Source organism: Phascolarctos cinereus, unplaced genomic scaffold (genome assembly GCF_003287225.1).
Source record: "Phascolarctos cinereus isolate Bilbo 61053 unplaced genomic scaffold, phaCin_HiC Scaffold_9;HRSCAF=440, whole genome shotgun sequence".
NCBI classification, from domain to species: Eukaryota; Metazoa; Chordata; class Mammalia; order Diprotodontia; family Phascolarctidae; genus Phascolarctos; species Phascolarctos cinereus.
Window position 1 is genome coordinate 127,501,067 of NW_027556402.1, and position 15,690 is coordinate 127,516,756.

The 15,690-nt window shown below is 35.2% G+C and overlaps 1 pseudogene; it reads right to left on the reverse strand.

Moving 5' to 3' along the window:
* Positions 1–14,398: 14,398 nt before the first annotated feature.
* Positions 14,399–15,297, reverse strand: LOC110199277 (ataxin-3 pseudogene; annotated as a pseudogene).
* Between the last annotated feature and the right edge of the window lie 393 nt (positions 15,298–15,690).

A 15,690-nucleotide genomic window follows, 5' to 3' on the forward strand; every position in this document is an offset into this window, starting at 1 on the left:
GCAATATAGTTCAAGAGAATGATGATTCTAGAAAGCTCAACATCTAATTGGGGAGCTGAGATACACACTCAGGCACAGATTTAGAAAGTCAGTCACTGAAAGGAAGAACCAGCTTAAAGAAACAGGAATCCTGGTGACAGAGAAATGTAATTGTGGGGAAAATAGTATCATTTAATCATGAGATTTGCATAAACTGATACATACTGAGGAAAGCAAATCAGACAAACAATACTAACTGAAGGGGAGAGGAGGAAGAGAGAATATTAAAAAAGAGGATATTAGGAGTGACAGGAGGAGAGCCACTGAGAAGAGGGTCAACTTTCAAAAAACAATTAAAGTAAAGTAACTAAAGGAAGATAATACTTCTGTTTATAACAGACGGGGGAATTCGAAACTACAAAGCTTAAAAGACAAGATTAATGCATTTGAGATAAGAAGGGAAGTGGTCATTAGGTGGGGAAAATATTATAAAATTTCTCTGATAATAATTGGTATCTAAGATAGATAAATAAAATTAAAAATTAAAAAAAAAACTTTCCTTAAGCCATTCTACAACAAATAAATGGTCAAATAATATGAAGCAGGAAAAAAAAATCTGAAAGGAACTGTGAAGTATTCATAACTACCTTAAAATATCAGTAATAACAGGAGACATGCAAATTGAAACAACATAGAGGCTTAATCCCACACTACGCAAATTTGCAAAGATGACCAAAAACAGGCGTTCAATGTTGGAGGGGTTGTAGAAAGATAGGCATATTAATATATTGTAGGTAAAGCTGTGAAATGATACAATCATATTGGAAAACAATTTGTAATTATGCAAATAAAGTTGTTAAAATGTTTATACTCTTTAAACAAGAAGCTCCATTATTGAGCTTATAAACCAAGGAAGCCATTGATAAGGAGGGGAAAAAAAATCCATATATTTATATACTCCAAAACATTTATTACAACATTTTTTGTGATAACTAAAAATTGGAAACAAACTAAATATACATCAGTTGGGGAATGAGTAAACAAACTACTGTGAATGAATGTAATATTTCAATGGTGTAAAAAAAATGATGTGTTTGATGAATACATTAGAGCTTAAAAAGAGTATGAATTCAGAGTGAAGTAAGCAGAGTTAAGAAAACAATATACATAGTAACTACAAAAATGTAAATGAAAATAACCTTGACATATCAAAAAAGAAATCAAAAGCAAATCTAACAACATAATAAAGGTCAAGTGAGACTCAGAGAGATGTAAGTAGATACCCTTAACCCACTCCTTATTGGAGGTGGGAGGTATTATACATTCAACATGTTTTTAGATGTTTTAAATGTTTTTATCAGTTGTACTTTTTCTTCACATATATACATATATATTTATATATGTATAGATATATGTATAGATAGACAGACAGACAGACAGACAGATAGATAGATAGATAGATAGATAGATAGATAGATAGATAGATACACAATTTGTCATATGAGAAGGCTCTCTGGCAGGGGAAGGGAGAGGGATATATGGGATACTATGGAGATGTAAGAAACAGAAAACATCAATTAAAATAACAAAAAAAATTTATGACTTCAAATTCAACATTTATCATTAACTCATCTGTAACAATCTTTGATTTGAGATTTACCTCACTCATAGACTCATAGTTTTTATGTAAACAGTTATTCATATTAAACAAAGAAAAAATTCAAAGGGGTCCATGGAACTATTTTCTTTTAGACTGTTTTATTTGAGTAAGTTACTGGTTTTTATTGAAAGTCTATTTCTGATACTATGCCACTGGAGTTATATATTCAAGCCAGCAATGCCCTCCAAAGGATTTAATAAGAACAACAAATGTTATAGCCTAAGTTACAACATAGCCAATGAAAATAACATTGTAAGAAAATGTAATTTTAGGAATCCACAGATCAAAAGGAGGAATAGAAGGCTTTGGTTCTAGAGCCTTATGCAAGTACTGGTCTATGCGATAGCAAACCAACAACTGAAAATGAATATAGTTGTTGGCAGTTAATGTTAACAAATCAAACTCTACCCACACAATGCAACATCCTATTCAATGATGTAGAATTCATTATTTTCATATGAAAGTATTCTTTGAATACATTGACTGACATTTGCTAAGAAAAAAGAAAAAGATAGGATTTAGAGTGTCAAGGGGAGGATGATCAATATGGCAAAGTGTTTCAAGACCATGCCACGTGGTATTTGGATGATAGAACTGGGGATGCTTAGCCTGAAGAAAAGACATCCTAATGGTTATCATGCATTTGAAGTGTTTGCTGTCACATGGAAGAGGTAATAGATTTGTTCTACTTGGCATCTGAAGAAATAATTAAGAATAATAGAAGACATTTGAAAAAAGGAAGCTGTAATTTGATGTGAGGATAAACTTCCTGATGAATAAAATTCCCTAAAAGCAAAATGAATTGCTTCAGAATAATATAATGTTATATTCTATAACATAAGGTAATATAGTATAATATGACATAATAAAATATAATATGATATGATGTGAAGTGATGTAACATTTTCATTGCTTGTAATTTACATGTTATTATCTCATTTTATCCTCACAAAAACCCTGGGAGGTAGATGCTATTCCTAATTGCTCTTTTGGTTCTGGACCATTTTCTTCATGTAATTATCTACTTGCTGACCTTCACATTTCTAATTTTTTGTCAATTAATTTTCTGGTCTTAGAATGTCCTTCCTCTTTTTACGTGAAATAATATCCCTATTTCTTCTTTAACTCATCTGTAAAATAATTCTATCCTTTATATTCTATCTGAAGGGACAAATAGCTAAGTGATTAATCATATGGTTTTTATTATGGTATAATTGATATATTTCTACGACCTGGCCTAAGTTGGTGGGGACATTGAATGGTAGTGATATTTCTCAGATTGAAATAACTTATGTGAGATATATATATATATATATATATATATATATATATATATATATATATATATATATATATATGTATATATATATATACATATATACACACACACATATACATATATACATATATATATATATATATATATATATATTTATGTATATATATATGATGTATATGTATATAAGGTGTAAATGTGTGTATATGTATATATGTGTGTATGTATATATTTACATACCTATACATGTACATATGCTACATATAAGACAGCTGTATCATAAAAATGATGAATAACAAAAAAGCAGATGAAAGATAAGCAGATAGCTAGGGGAACTATGAAATGAAGTTGAATAAATAGGAACTAATTTATGTATCAGAAAATTGGGGTGTGGAACTGGTACTTGTGCTGGGAAAAGTATGGCCTCTCACAATACCACGGTTTGGCACAAAAGTAGACAAACTTCAAGTAATAGGGTGGTGAAGCCAAAATGGGCAGAAGAAAGGCAGGGACTCACATGAGCTCTACCCCAAACCCCTTCAAATACTTTTAAAAATCACTCTAAACAAATTCTAGAGCAGCAGAGGCCACAAAAACATGGAATGAAACAAATTTCCAGCCCAAGACAACTTGGAAGGTCGGGAGGAAAGGTCTATTGCACCAGCATGAGAGAGGAGTGCAGTCCTTTGCAGGCCATGCCAGGCCAGACCTGGCCCCAGCAAACCTGGATCAGGCCTTGGAGCAACTGAAACACTACCAGTCATGACAGTTTCCAGATCTCTTAGCCCACAGATACCAAAGGCAACTTAGAAAGTGAGCAGTAAGGGTCCATCACACCTCAGTGAGAGTAGAGCTCTGTCCAGTACAGGCTACGCCAGCACAGCCCCAGTCACAACAAAACAGGAGCAGGCCTGGAAAGTGACTGAATCACCAACACCAGCAGATGCTTGCAGATTTCTCAGCCCACAGAGGGCGAGGGAGTCAGAAGGAGATTACAGGGATCTGTTTTTTTCAATTACTTTATTTTTAGTTTTCAACATTCACTTCCATAAGTTTTTGCATTCTAAATTTTCTTCCCCTCCCTCTCTGCCTCCTGCCCTAAGACAGTATGCAATCTCATATAGGCTCTACATATACATTCCTATTAAATATATTTTCACATTAGTCATGTTATAAAGAAGAATTAGAACCGATATGTGGAACCACAAGAAAGAAGAAACAAAACAAAACAGAAGGAAAAAAAAAGCAAATAGTATGCTTCAATCTGCATTCCAACTCCCTAGTTCTTTCTCTGGATGTGGATTACATTTTCCATCATGAGACTTTTGGAAATGTCTTAGATCCTTTCATTACTTTGAAGAGCTAAGTATATCAAAGTTAATCATTGCACAACCTGGCTGTTCCTGTGTACAACATTCTCCTTGTTCTGCTCACTTCGTTCAGCATCGGTCCATACAAGCCTTTCGAAGTTTTTCTGAAGTCCACTCATTCATCATTTCTTACAGCATAATAGTATTCCATTACATTCATATACCTCAACTTGTTCAGCTATTCACCAGTTGATGGGCATCCTACAGGGGTCTTTTTTACTAGCATTGAGGCAGGACTATGTTGCTTTTCCCATAATGGGATCTGCATCACAGTCTTCGTTGGCAGTCCCAGGGCAAGGAGGAGTACTAGCATAGCAGAACTTTCAGACACAGTGAAGGAGGCACCCTCCTCAGAGTTACAGGGTAGAAAAGAGTGCATGTGGTCACTCACAGACCAGAACATAGGACAGAAGAGTAGTAAACATCTCACCTTAGATCCTACCACCATAGAAGAACTGAAAATTTACAGTATATCTGAAAACAGCTGTAAGAAGTCCGTGAAATTTGGTACAGTGCACCCTCTACCCTGGAAGCAGAGCCCTACTTTAACAAAGTGTTAAAAGTCAAGCAATAGGCTGGAAAAATGAGAAAAAAATGGAAAAAAAAAACATTGACTATATAGTGATAAAGAACATCAAAATAGACATTCAGCAGAAGACAACAAAGTCAAAGCTCCTACATCCAAAGCTTCTAAGAAGAAAAAAAAAACAGGAATTGGTCTGAGGCCAATTTCAAAAAGAATTTTGAAAATCAATTAAGAGAGGTTGAGGACAAATTGGGAAGAGAAATGAGAATAATGTGAGACAATCACGAAAATCAAGTCAACAGCTTGGTAAATAAGACACCAAAACTTATTGAGGAAAATACCTTAAAAAGCAGACTAGCCCAAATGGTAAAAGAAGTCCAAAAAAAACAATGAAGAGAAGAATGGCATAATAAGCAAAATTGGCTAAATGGAAAAGAAGGTCTAAGAACTCACTGAAGAAAATAATTCCTTAAAAATTAGAATGGAGCAAATGGAAGCTAAGGACTTTATGAGAAATCAAGAAACAATAAAACAAAACCAAAAGGATGAAAATAATAAAAGTGTGAAATATATTTTTGGAAAAACAACTGACCTGGAAAAAGTACCCAGGAGAGTTAATTTAAAAATTATTGGATTACTTGAAAAACATGACATAAAAAAAGAGCCTAGTATATCAGATTGCATACCATCTTGAGGATGGAGGGGAAGAAAAGCTTAAAACTCAAAAGCATATGTTAGTGATTGTTGAAAACTAAAAATAAATTAATAAAAAATAAATAAGAAGCTAGATATCATCTTTCCAGAAATGATCGAGGAAAATTGCCCTCATGTTTTACAATTAGAAGGTAAATAGAAATTGAAAGAATCCACCCAACACCTCCTGAAAAGAGATCCCAAAAGGAAAACTACCAGGAATATTATAGCCAATATCCAGAGTGCCCAAGTCAAGAAGAAGATATTGCAAGAAGCCAGAAAGGAACAATTCAGGTGCGGTGGAGCCACAGTCAGAGTAACACAAGGTTTAGCAGCTTTTACATGAAAGGATCAGAGGGCTTGGAATATGATATTCCAGAGGGCAAAGGAGCTAGGATTACAGCCAAGAATCACCTACCCAGTGATAGTATAATCCTCCAAGGGAAAAAATTGTTATTCAATGAAATAGAGGCCTTTCAAGCATACTTGATGAACAGACCAGAGCTAAATAGAAAATTTTACCTTCAGATAGAAGACCCAAGAGAAGCATAAAAGGGTAAACAGGAAAAGGAAATCATAAGGGAATTAGTAAAGGTAAAGTGTTTATATTCCTCTATGGGAAGATGATATTTGTAGCTTATATGACCTTTCTCATTAATAGGCTAGTAAGAAGGAGTAATTATAGACAAAAGGGTGCAGATGTGAGTTGAATATGATGAGATGAAATCTAAAAAGTAAAAATAAGGAGTGAGTGAGGATTGTACTGGGAGAACTGGAAATGGACAGGTAGAATGGGGTAAATTATCTCACCAAAAAGAGTCAAGGAAAAGCTTTTACAGTGGGGGGAAAGAAGTTAGGGGAGTGAGAGTAAGTGAACCTTACTCTCATCAGAATGGGCTCAAAGAGGGAATAACATACATAAGCTATCTTACCCTACAGGAAAGTAGTAAGAGAAAAGCATAAGAGAAGAGGGGTGATAGAAGGGAGGACAGATTGGGGGAAGGGGTAGTCAGAAGCAAAACATTTTTGAGGAGAGAAGTGTGAAAGGAGAGTGAGAACAGAGTAAGTGGGGGATATAGGATGGAGGGGAAAACAGCAATAGTAATTGTGAAAAAAATTGAAGCAAGTTCCTCTGATAGAGGTCTCTTTTCTCAAACATAGAGATCTGAGTAAAATTTACAAAAACAAGAGCCATTCCCCAATTGATAAATGATCAAAAGATAAAATCAGTTTTCAGATGAAGTAATAAAAGTTAGTTATATCCATATGAAAAAAAATACATTAGCTCACTATTGATTGGAGATATTCAAATTAAAACAATTCTAAGGTACTACCTCATACCTGTTAGATTGTCTAATAGGACAGAAAAGGTAAGGGACAAATATTGAAGGGGGTGTGGGAAAAATGAGACATTAATGCATTGTTAGTGGAGTTGTGAACTGATTCAACCATTCTGTAGAGCAATTTGAAACTATGTCCATATAAAACTATGCATAACTTTTGACCTAGCAATACCACCACTAGGTTGTTATCATAAAAAAGATAAAAACAAAACCAGAAAAGGCTTGTCTGCATAAAAATATTTATAGCAGTTCTTTTCTGGTGGCAAAGAATTAGAAACTGAGGGGATGCCCATCAAATGGGGAATGGCTGAACAAGTTGTGATATGTGATTATGATGGAATAGTATTACACTATAAGAAATGATGAACAGGAAGCTCTCAGAAAAACTTGAGAAGATTTGCGTGTACTAAGGTAAAATGGAATATACTGTGTACAAAGCAACATTGTAAAATGTTCAGCTGTGAATGACTTAGTTATTCTTAGCAATACAATTATCCAAGACAACTCTTAAGGACTTAAGATGAAAATTGCTATCCATCCCCAAAGAAAGAACTGATAGTATCTGAATACAGATTGAAGGATTTTTTTTGCTTTTTACTTTCTTGGTTCTTCTTGAGTTTTATTTTATTTTATTTTATTTTGTCTATGTTTTCTTTCACAACATAACTATTATGGATATGTTCTGCATGGGTACACATGTATAACCTATATCAAATTGCTTGCCTTTTCAATGAGGGGGGTGAGGAGAGGAAAGAGAACTTAAAGATTTAAAAAAATATATTAAATTTGGTTTTTTTTACATGTAATTGGAGAAAAATAAAATACTAAATATTTTTAAATAGACAGACTTTTGCAATTAAATTATATTTTGATTGTCAAAGGGGATTGCTCTTACAAATGTTGGTAGTTTGGGGGCTCACCTGCCAGAAGAATAGAAATTTTGTGAAAGTAGAGCTTCATTTTTGTCTTGATATCCTCAGTGGTTTACACAAAGTGGGCACTTAATGCTTTTTGAACTGAATGTAATTACACAGTGAAGATCTCTGTAGCTCCCCTCTCCAAACCATATGCTACAAAGCTGCCAAATGACATTTGTCAAAGTTCTGATCTTTTCACTGTCCTGAGTAAGTAAATCTAGTGGCTCAAACTTGTTTCTAGAATAAACTACATAAACGCTGTTGGGCATCTTTATTTTATGAACTGGAAGTGACCTCTAATTTAGCGATATGGAGCCCCCCACCCAGGCCTTACCATCTATTCTCCCAGTGAATCAAAAGGTCCTCCATCTCTCACACTGATTGTCTTGCAACTATAACCTCCAGACTCTTGGGCACTGTCCTCTATCATCCTAATAAGTCCTAAGGGCCCTTTGGTACTTATACCTGTATTGCTACTGAATCATTAGGTCTTCTGGCCTTTTCCATTTACCCTAAGATTGCTCTCTTTTTTATGGTCATTACCTGAATAAGAATGTGAGCTCTGTGAGAGCAAGAACAATTTTGCCTTTTCTATTTGTACCTCTAGCATTTAGCACCATGGTTGACAGACAGTAAGTGAATGATTGTTATTATAAACTCTTGATCATGTGTGGGTTTATGTAAGGTGGATTTTGTTATTCTTTTATAGATACTAGCTCACAGGATCAATGGCCAAAACAACCTCTAGGTCCTAGATTTCTACTATGGCTATTCAGTGAGATAAAACAATGATATAATGTAAATATTTGAGTTTAGCTGTAAATAACCTACTGCATTTGTGCAGTGCTAAGTCATCAGGATTTTGCTAAAGTTAATGTAAACTTGTGAGGCTATTGCTGGCAAAATGTCTTCTTTGTGTGCTCCCCTACAAATTATGTGAGCACTGGTCCGTAAGTGGGGATTTGGGGAATGTGACAATGTAACAGCTGTGGTTGCCTCAACCTGCCCCCCTTGAGGTTTAGGGGGAATGCACAAGCTGGAATGCTGTGCTGCCTCATCTGGCCCCTATGGAGGCTTAGGGTAATGAAATAGGAGTTATGTGCTTACATAGGGATTGTTGCCCCATTCTCACCAGCCCCTGCAAGAAGAGTAATTAGGGGAATCTGTAGGAGTTGTTGCTCCCATTATCAGTGACCCCAATGAGAAGAATAGAACAAATTAATTAACCCCTCATTATGTCTCCATTCCTGTCCTTCCGGCTCCCAGATAAAGAGCGAAACTGCTAGATGCTGGAGCCCAGAACCTCTAGTGGTGCCTCTGTGTCAACAATTGGTATAGTTGGTGTCTCCTGTGTTACAGTGGATGATAGGGAAATAAAAACTTCTAGGGAAAACAAAAACAAAAGCAAAAAAAGTTCTGCAGGTCAAACAGCACTGCTTTATTGTAATTTGTGGGAACCATGTGCCACATATCCTTTTCCCCACTCCTGTCTCCATTTGGCTTTCTCAAACACCAACTCATGAAAAAAAAAAATCTAACTGAGTTGTCCTTTGATTTAGTGCTTATAAAAGTCTCTTACACTTCCAAACTAAGGTAACATAAGGAAGCAAAATTGTCTCCAAGTGAGTAAAAATTAGAATGTCCAATTGTTTTTGGGTTTTGGGCCTTTTTCCACAGCACAGCTATTCTCTCTTCCCTATTGGGTCAGGAATGGCAAATATCATACAGAAAATACTTCATGGGGAGGGAGTCTGGAGGGTTAAGATTAGCTAATGATGATGCACATGGGATATTGCTGTGTAGGGAGGGTGAGTGCTTGGACTTATAATGGGTTTCCCCTTTTTTAATTCATTTGCGGTGTGATGAAGACATGTTTCAAGCTTAAGAGAATAAGTATTGAAAAATAGTTTTATTTCTGTCTATTATGCCAAAAAAAAACTCTCTTCTAATATATTATGGATATAAAAGCAATATCCAGTTTGGTGAGTGTGTGTGTGTGTGTGTGTGTGTGTGTGTGTGTGTGTGTGTGTATTTAATTGAGAAGTGCAATTTTGTCTACTCATTCATAGTCTTAAAAATGCTGGTTTTCTTTTAATCTCATGAGGGCTTTTTTTGTTTGTTTTTTAAAGCCACAAAAAATAAAAGACTAACCTAGAAAATAGAAAATTCCCTTTCCTTACATCTTGGCTTCCTTCCAGCCTTTCAAATATGCCATATTTCACAGTGTTGTGGTACCAGCTTATGTATGATTCAGCAAATAGGCATCTACAGGCAGGTCACTTAAGGTAACACACCTGAGAGCTGTTTCTTTAGCAATAAGTGACTAATTGCAAACTGGATGCTCACGTTGAGATTTTCAGTCTAGGATTCCATAATATTGCCTCTAATTATTTCTTTAGTATCTGCAAACTTGGTAGGGGACAAGTATTATTATGACAATCTTAAAGTTGGAGAATCAGAAACTGAAAATAAAGGAGATATGAGGGCAGAAATGCTAAAAATGGAAACGTGAAGGTAAAATACTTTGGACTTGCATATGATGCCTTGGGTGGAGCACAATGGGATTAGTGTCACTGAAAAAAGCACACTGACACCAAGTCAACATCTAAGTGGCCAACTCTTTCCACTTAATAAAGCTCCCACTCCTTATCTCCTCATCTTACCACTGGAGAATGGCCTAAGTCTTATTGCCCCACAACCTCACCCTACCCATGGTAAGTGGATGTTTTAGTAAGATATGGAGACTACTTGCATATAAAAGAAATCTATCCTGAAGTAAAAGGAGCAGAGCTCTTAATGGTTGAGGAATTATAGTCCACACATACAACAGAGTGACTAAGCTCAGTTCATTACATCTCACCTTGCATGATGGTTCACAGACCATGCTAACCAGACTACTTAGCACAAGCTCCCATCCAGAGTGTCAGTCTTCCTTTCAGTAATGAACTGGACATGACCTTAACAGCTTTCGTCCCTTAACAACTTCCTTTCCTCTAAGGAGTATTCATTGAGGCTAATGCTCACTCCACTGATGCTTCTTCAGGTCAGCCTACCCTGGTTCCTCAGAGTTTATTCACTAATTAGAATGATATTTAATTCTTCGCAGGATGTTCTGGCAGAAATCTGTTGAGGTCATGCTCATTCCAGGACATAACCACCTGGACAGAACAACGAACAAAGAGTCCTGGTTCATAATCACAGAGGAAATATTTGTTTAACTTAAGTTAATAAGTTTGGGTTCTCTATATAAAAAAAAAAAGTCACACAATAGATAATACTCACCAAAAGCTTTATAAACCTATGTGGTCACATTACTACATCATCATTATTCCCCAATAGATGACTGGTCAACAAATATAAATGAGCATTTTTCAAAGAAAAAAAATTCAAGTTGTCAACAACCATATTAAAAAAAAGTTCCAAATCATTAACAATTAAATAAATGCAAAAAAAAATGAACAAACAAACAAACAAACACAAAAACTCTAAGCATCCATTTCACAGCCATTTATTTGGGAAAGATGACAACAAAAAAGTAAAAATGACAAATATTTGAGAGTCTACAGAATAAGATGTATATGAATATACTGTTAGTGGAACTGTGAATTGGTCCAGTTAATCTAGAAAAATAATTTGAAACCGTGCCCCCAAAGTTACTAAATTGGGAGTACTCTGATGTAGCTATATCACTTTTAGGCCTATACCCACAAAGAAATCAAAGAAAGAGTAAAAGGACTTATGTGTACACAAGTATTTACAGCAGCTCTTTTTATGGTAGCTCAAAATTGAAAATTAAGGAGTGATCTTCATATTGTAATTGATTAAATAAATTATGGTATATAAATGTAAGGGAATGTTATTTTGCCAAAAGAAACGAACTGAATATTTATACACTATATAGAAAAGATCTCTATGAACTGATGCAAAGTGAAGTGAACATAATAAGGGGAATAATTTATATAATGAAAAGAACATTATAAAGGAAAACAACTTTAAAAGATTTTAGCACTTTGAGCAATGGAATGATAAATTATAAGTCCAGAGGATTAAAGATAAAACTCATCTCCTTCCAGAGAGTTTGTGAACTTATCATGAAGAACGTAGCATACATTTAAACATGACCAATGTGAAAATTTATTTTATTGGATTATGCATATTTATAATGAGTTTTCTGTTTTGATAGTTTTTAATGTTCAGTTGGGGATTGCAATGGCAGGGAGAAACAACAAATATTGGTAAAAATAATTAAATATTCCAAAATAAATGTTTGAAAAAGGAAAAGCAAATCACATTAACTTTTTTTTTATGAAAACATTTGGCTGCTTACAAACCTATAGAATTATATCAATAGAAAAGGGAAGGAGATACCAAAATTTGGAAAATGAAGTTTCACATTTGCAAGATTGATGGCATATAAAAATGGATAGATACCTCTTTGGGATAGCGAAAACTAGGAAAGAAAGTGGTTTTCCATTGACTTAAGATTAAAAGAGTGATGTGGCATACTAATGGCAGATTATTTTTACATCACAAGAATTGACATATGTAAGATATTCAGAAAAACTAGGGCAGACTTGTCCAAAGTAATGAAGAGTGAAGGAAACAAAACTAAGGGTACAATATTAATATTAATTGAAATAATATGACAATACTAAGGTATTTAAACTCTAGTTCAATGTAACCAACTGTTCTTCCACTATTGGTACAATGGATAGAAAAATTGGATTGGAGTCAGGAAAACCTAAGTTTAAATCTGGCCTCAAACACTAACTCTGGGTAAATAAGTCAACTTCTCTATTTCAGTTTCCTCCTTTCTATTAATTAAAAAAAAATCTTAATTCCTTCAGTAGTAGTGTAATTGATTATAAATGTGTAATGCGACGCGCTGCCAAAATAGATCCCTATATTTTCTCTTATTCACCCTCACTAACCGTGAAATTTTGTAGGTATAAAGTTGAGTGGAAAAAAAAATGTAAACTAAAATACCATAAGCAACTTTTTGTTGTTTAAGAAAATAGATGAGCAAATGCTGATAATTAGTAATAACTGGCACTTACTGTATCCCAAACAGTGTACTAAGTGCTTTGCAATTATTATCTCATTTGATCCACACAACAACCTTACAAGAAAAATGCTATCATTATACTTATTTTACAGTTGAGGAAACCAAGACAAATGAATACTAAGTGACTTGTCCAGAGTCACACAGCCAATAAGTGTCTTAGGTCAAATTTGAACTCAGGTCTTCCTGACCTCAGACAAGTTGTTCCATCCATAGTGCCACCTAGTTGCCCATAATATAGACAGGCCCAGTTATACAGTAGTAAATACACTCATTGTATATGGTATGTTATCTAGGTTTGCACAAAGGCTTTAATATTGCTAGCTAATCAACTATTAGCTCATTGTTTCATTTCTCTGAAATTTAATTGACTCATCTGTAAAATGAGAATAATAATATTCCCATTAAATTCCCCTCACAGGGTTCTTGCGAATAAAGAAAGTAATTTGTAAATTATGAACTGTTATAAGAAAGGCAACTGGTGAAGATAATTTCCAACCCCTTGAATGGGAATGGAAGAACTTCAGGAATGGCCATAGGATTAATGTGGGCAATGGAAGGGATTCTGAGGATGAGGATGAGGGCAAAAATATTATGTGTGTATACATACATACACACACACACATACACACACACACACACACCCCATATGTATATCCTAAACACACTATTTCATTATAACAGGCATGTTTTTATGTTTGGCTTTTGCATAAAATGAGCTTGTTTATGACTCTCTCATAGGAATCCTAGAGAGGCAGTGTGTTATAGTAGATACATAGGGTCGTTTCAGAGTCAGAAAGACTTGAATTCAAATCCTCCGTCTGATACATAAAGGTTGTGTCATCCTGATCAAGTGACCACTTCCAAGTACCACCAGGCAAGGTTCTAAGATTATAAACTGAAAAATGGTTGTGTATCTATTTAGGAAGAGAGGATATTCTCCTCAGTGTTCTGTACACTAGAAAGATATAGAGTCCAGACCCAAAAAGATATATTAAACCAAAAAATAAAGAAATAATACTTATACCAGGTGCTCTTGTGGTTGGTGGGCTACACAACATAAAACATGACACAATGAGTGTAATGTAGAGATGGTTCCTAACTAGGCAATAGGATTCAACTGACTTTTTTTCTTTCCTTTTTTATTTTTTTGAGGCAATGGGGTTAAGTCACTTGCCCAGGGTCATACAGGTAGTGAGTGTTATGTATCTGAGATTGGATTTGAACTCAGGTCCTCCTGACTCCAAGGCCTGAGCTCCATCCACTGCACCATGTAGCTGCCCCTGTATTTTTTTCATGCTCATAGACAGACACATAGAAAACCAACAATGTTTCGCAGCTACAGAGAAGACACAGACCAGTACTTTTCTTCCTAGAATGGAATACAGTCTAAACTGAATGTGGAATAAAAGCAACTCCTTTCCATTCTTCCAGAGAAGAAAATTTTATTAATGAAATGAAGTTAGGACATATTTAAATAATATTCTAGATCCCTTCCTTTCTCCCCACTCCCCAAAAACATTTCCTTTTCTTTTTTTTTAAACATGCAGGTTTAATTCAATATCAACTACTTTACTTTTCAAAGTAAGCTTCTCTTCTGTTTCATAGTTCTTCTGAAGTAAGAGATGTTGGGCAATTTGTACCTGTTGTCTGTGGAATATCTTCTGAAATATTTCTGGAACCATCTTGCATACTAAGTCGAATTGCTCTACACAGATCTGCTTCTTCATCTTCCATATCAATTTCCTTTCATCTTAGTGCTAGAGCTCTTTGTAGATTCTTTTCATCTTCATCTAACATCCCTGCTCCATGATATGAATGACTTACTTCTAAAGATTGCTTTACCTCTGTTTTCTGTGCTATTTGATCTTTTAGTTGAGCTAATTCTTCTCTAATGAGTTTTGGTCTGTGCATTTGTTGTATCTGGATCACCTGCAGGAACTGGTCAGCTTCACTGTTTTGTAGGTCACCCTTAACAATGAACATGGAATAACCTTCTGTTGTAACTGAGCCAAGAAAAGCACAAGGTAAGTATCAGATATTAATTCCGGACTCGTCGAGAGAGAGTTTAGGTTAAATCACTGTTTTCATAATTTTCCAATTGTAAACCAATGTTCCTTGTAGTTGCAAATAAATAATCTTTCATTTATACGATCGGTCCGAGCCTCTGAAACTCTGGGTTTTTGAAGAGGATTATCTCTAAATCCCAGATTTTCAAGGCATTGCTTATAACTTGAATAGAGAAGAAACCACTGTCATCCCCATTGCCTGAAGGTTGCTGTAAAAATGTTCTATAATCTTCGCTACTGGCTCCTCCCTCTGCCATCCACATGCTATCTTCTTCATCTAGCTGATGAGCAACAGAGAGAAGATAATTCCACAGGGGTAAAACATTCCCCTTGCAATAGCTTATTCAGGCAATCTTCAGCACAGAGTGAGCCTTTTTGTTTCTTGTGGAAGATGGATTCCATGTTTATTTGTCTGAAGCCAATGGACCAGTGTCGAACCACCTCCCTCCAACCCCTGCCCCTGCCCCAGCTCTATCCCCATCTCTACCCCCACACCCAAGCCCAACCCACGCCCAAGCCCAACCCACTCCCAAAAACATTTTCAAAGAATGTTCACTATTGCTATAATCACTACGGGAAATATTACTTTTTTTTTTCCAGAACCAAAAGAAAAACAAACCAATCATACAAAAAGTTCAAGAATCTTCTTGGCCCCACTTGTTTTCAAGATTGTGCATATGTTTTCACGGTATTCTATGTTTTGATTCAAATTGCTTTCTCACCTTTTAGATTACCCTTTCCCTACTCCAACTTCTCATCAATGGCTAGATTAATCACACTTAGAGAAGGAACTAG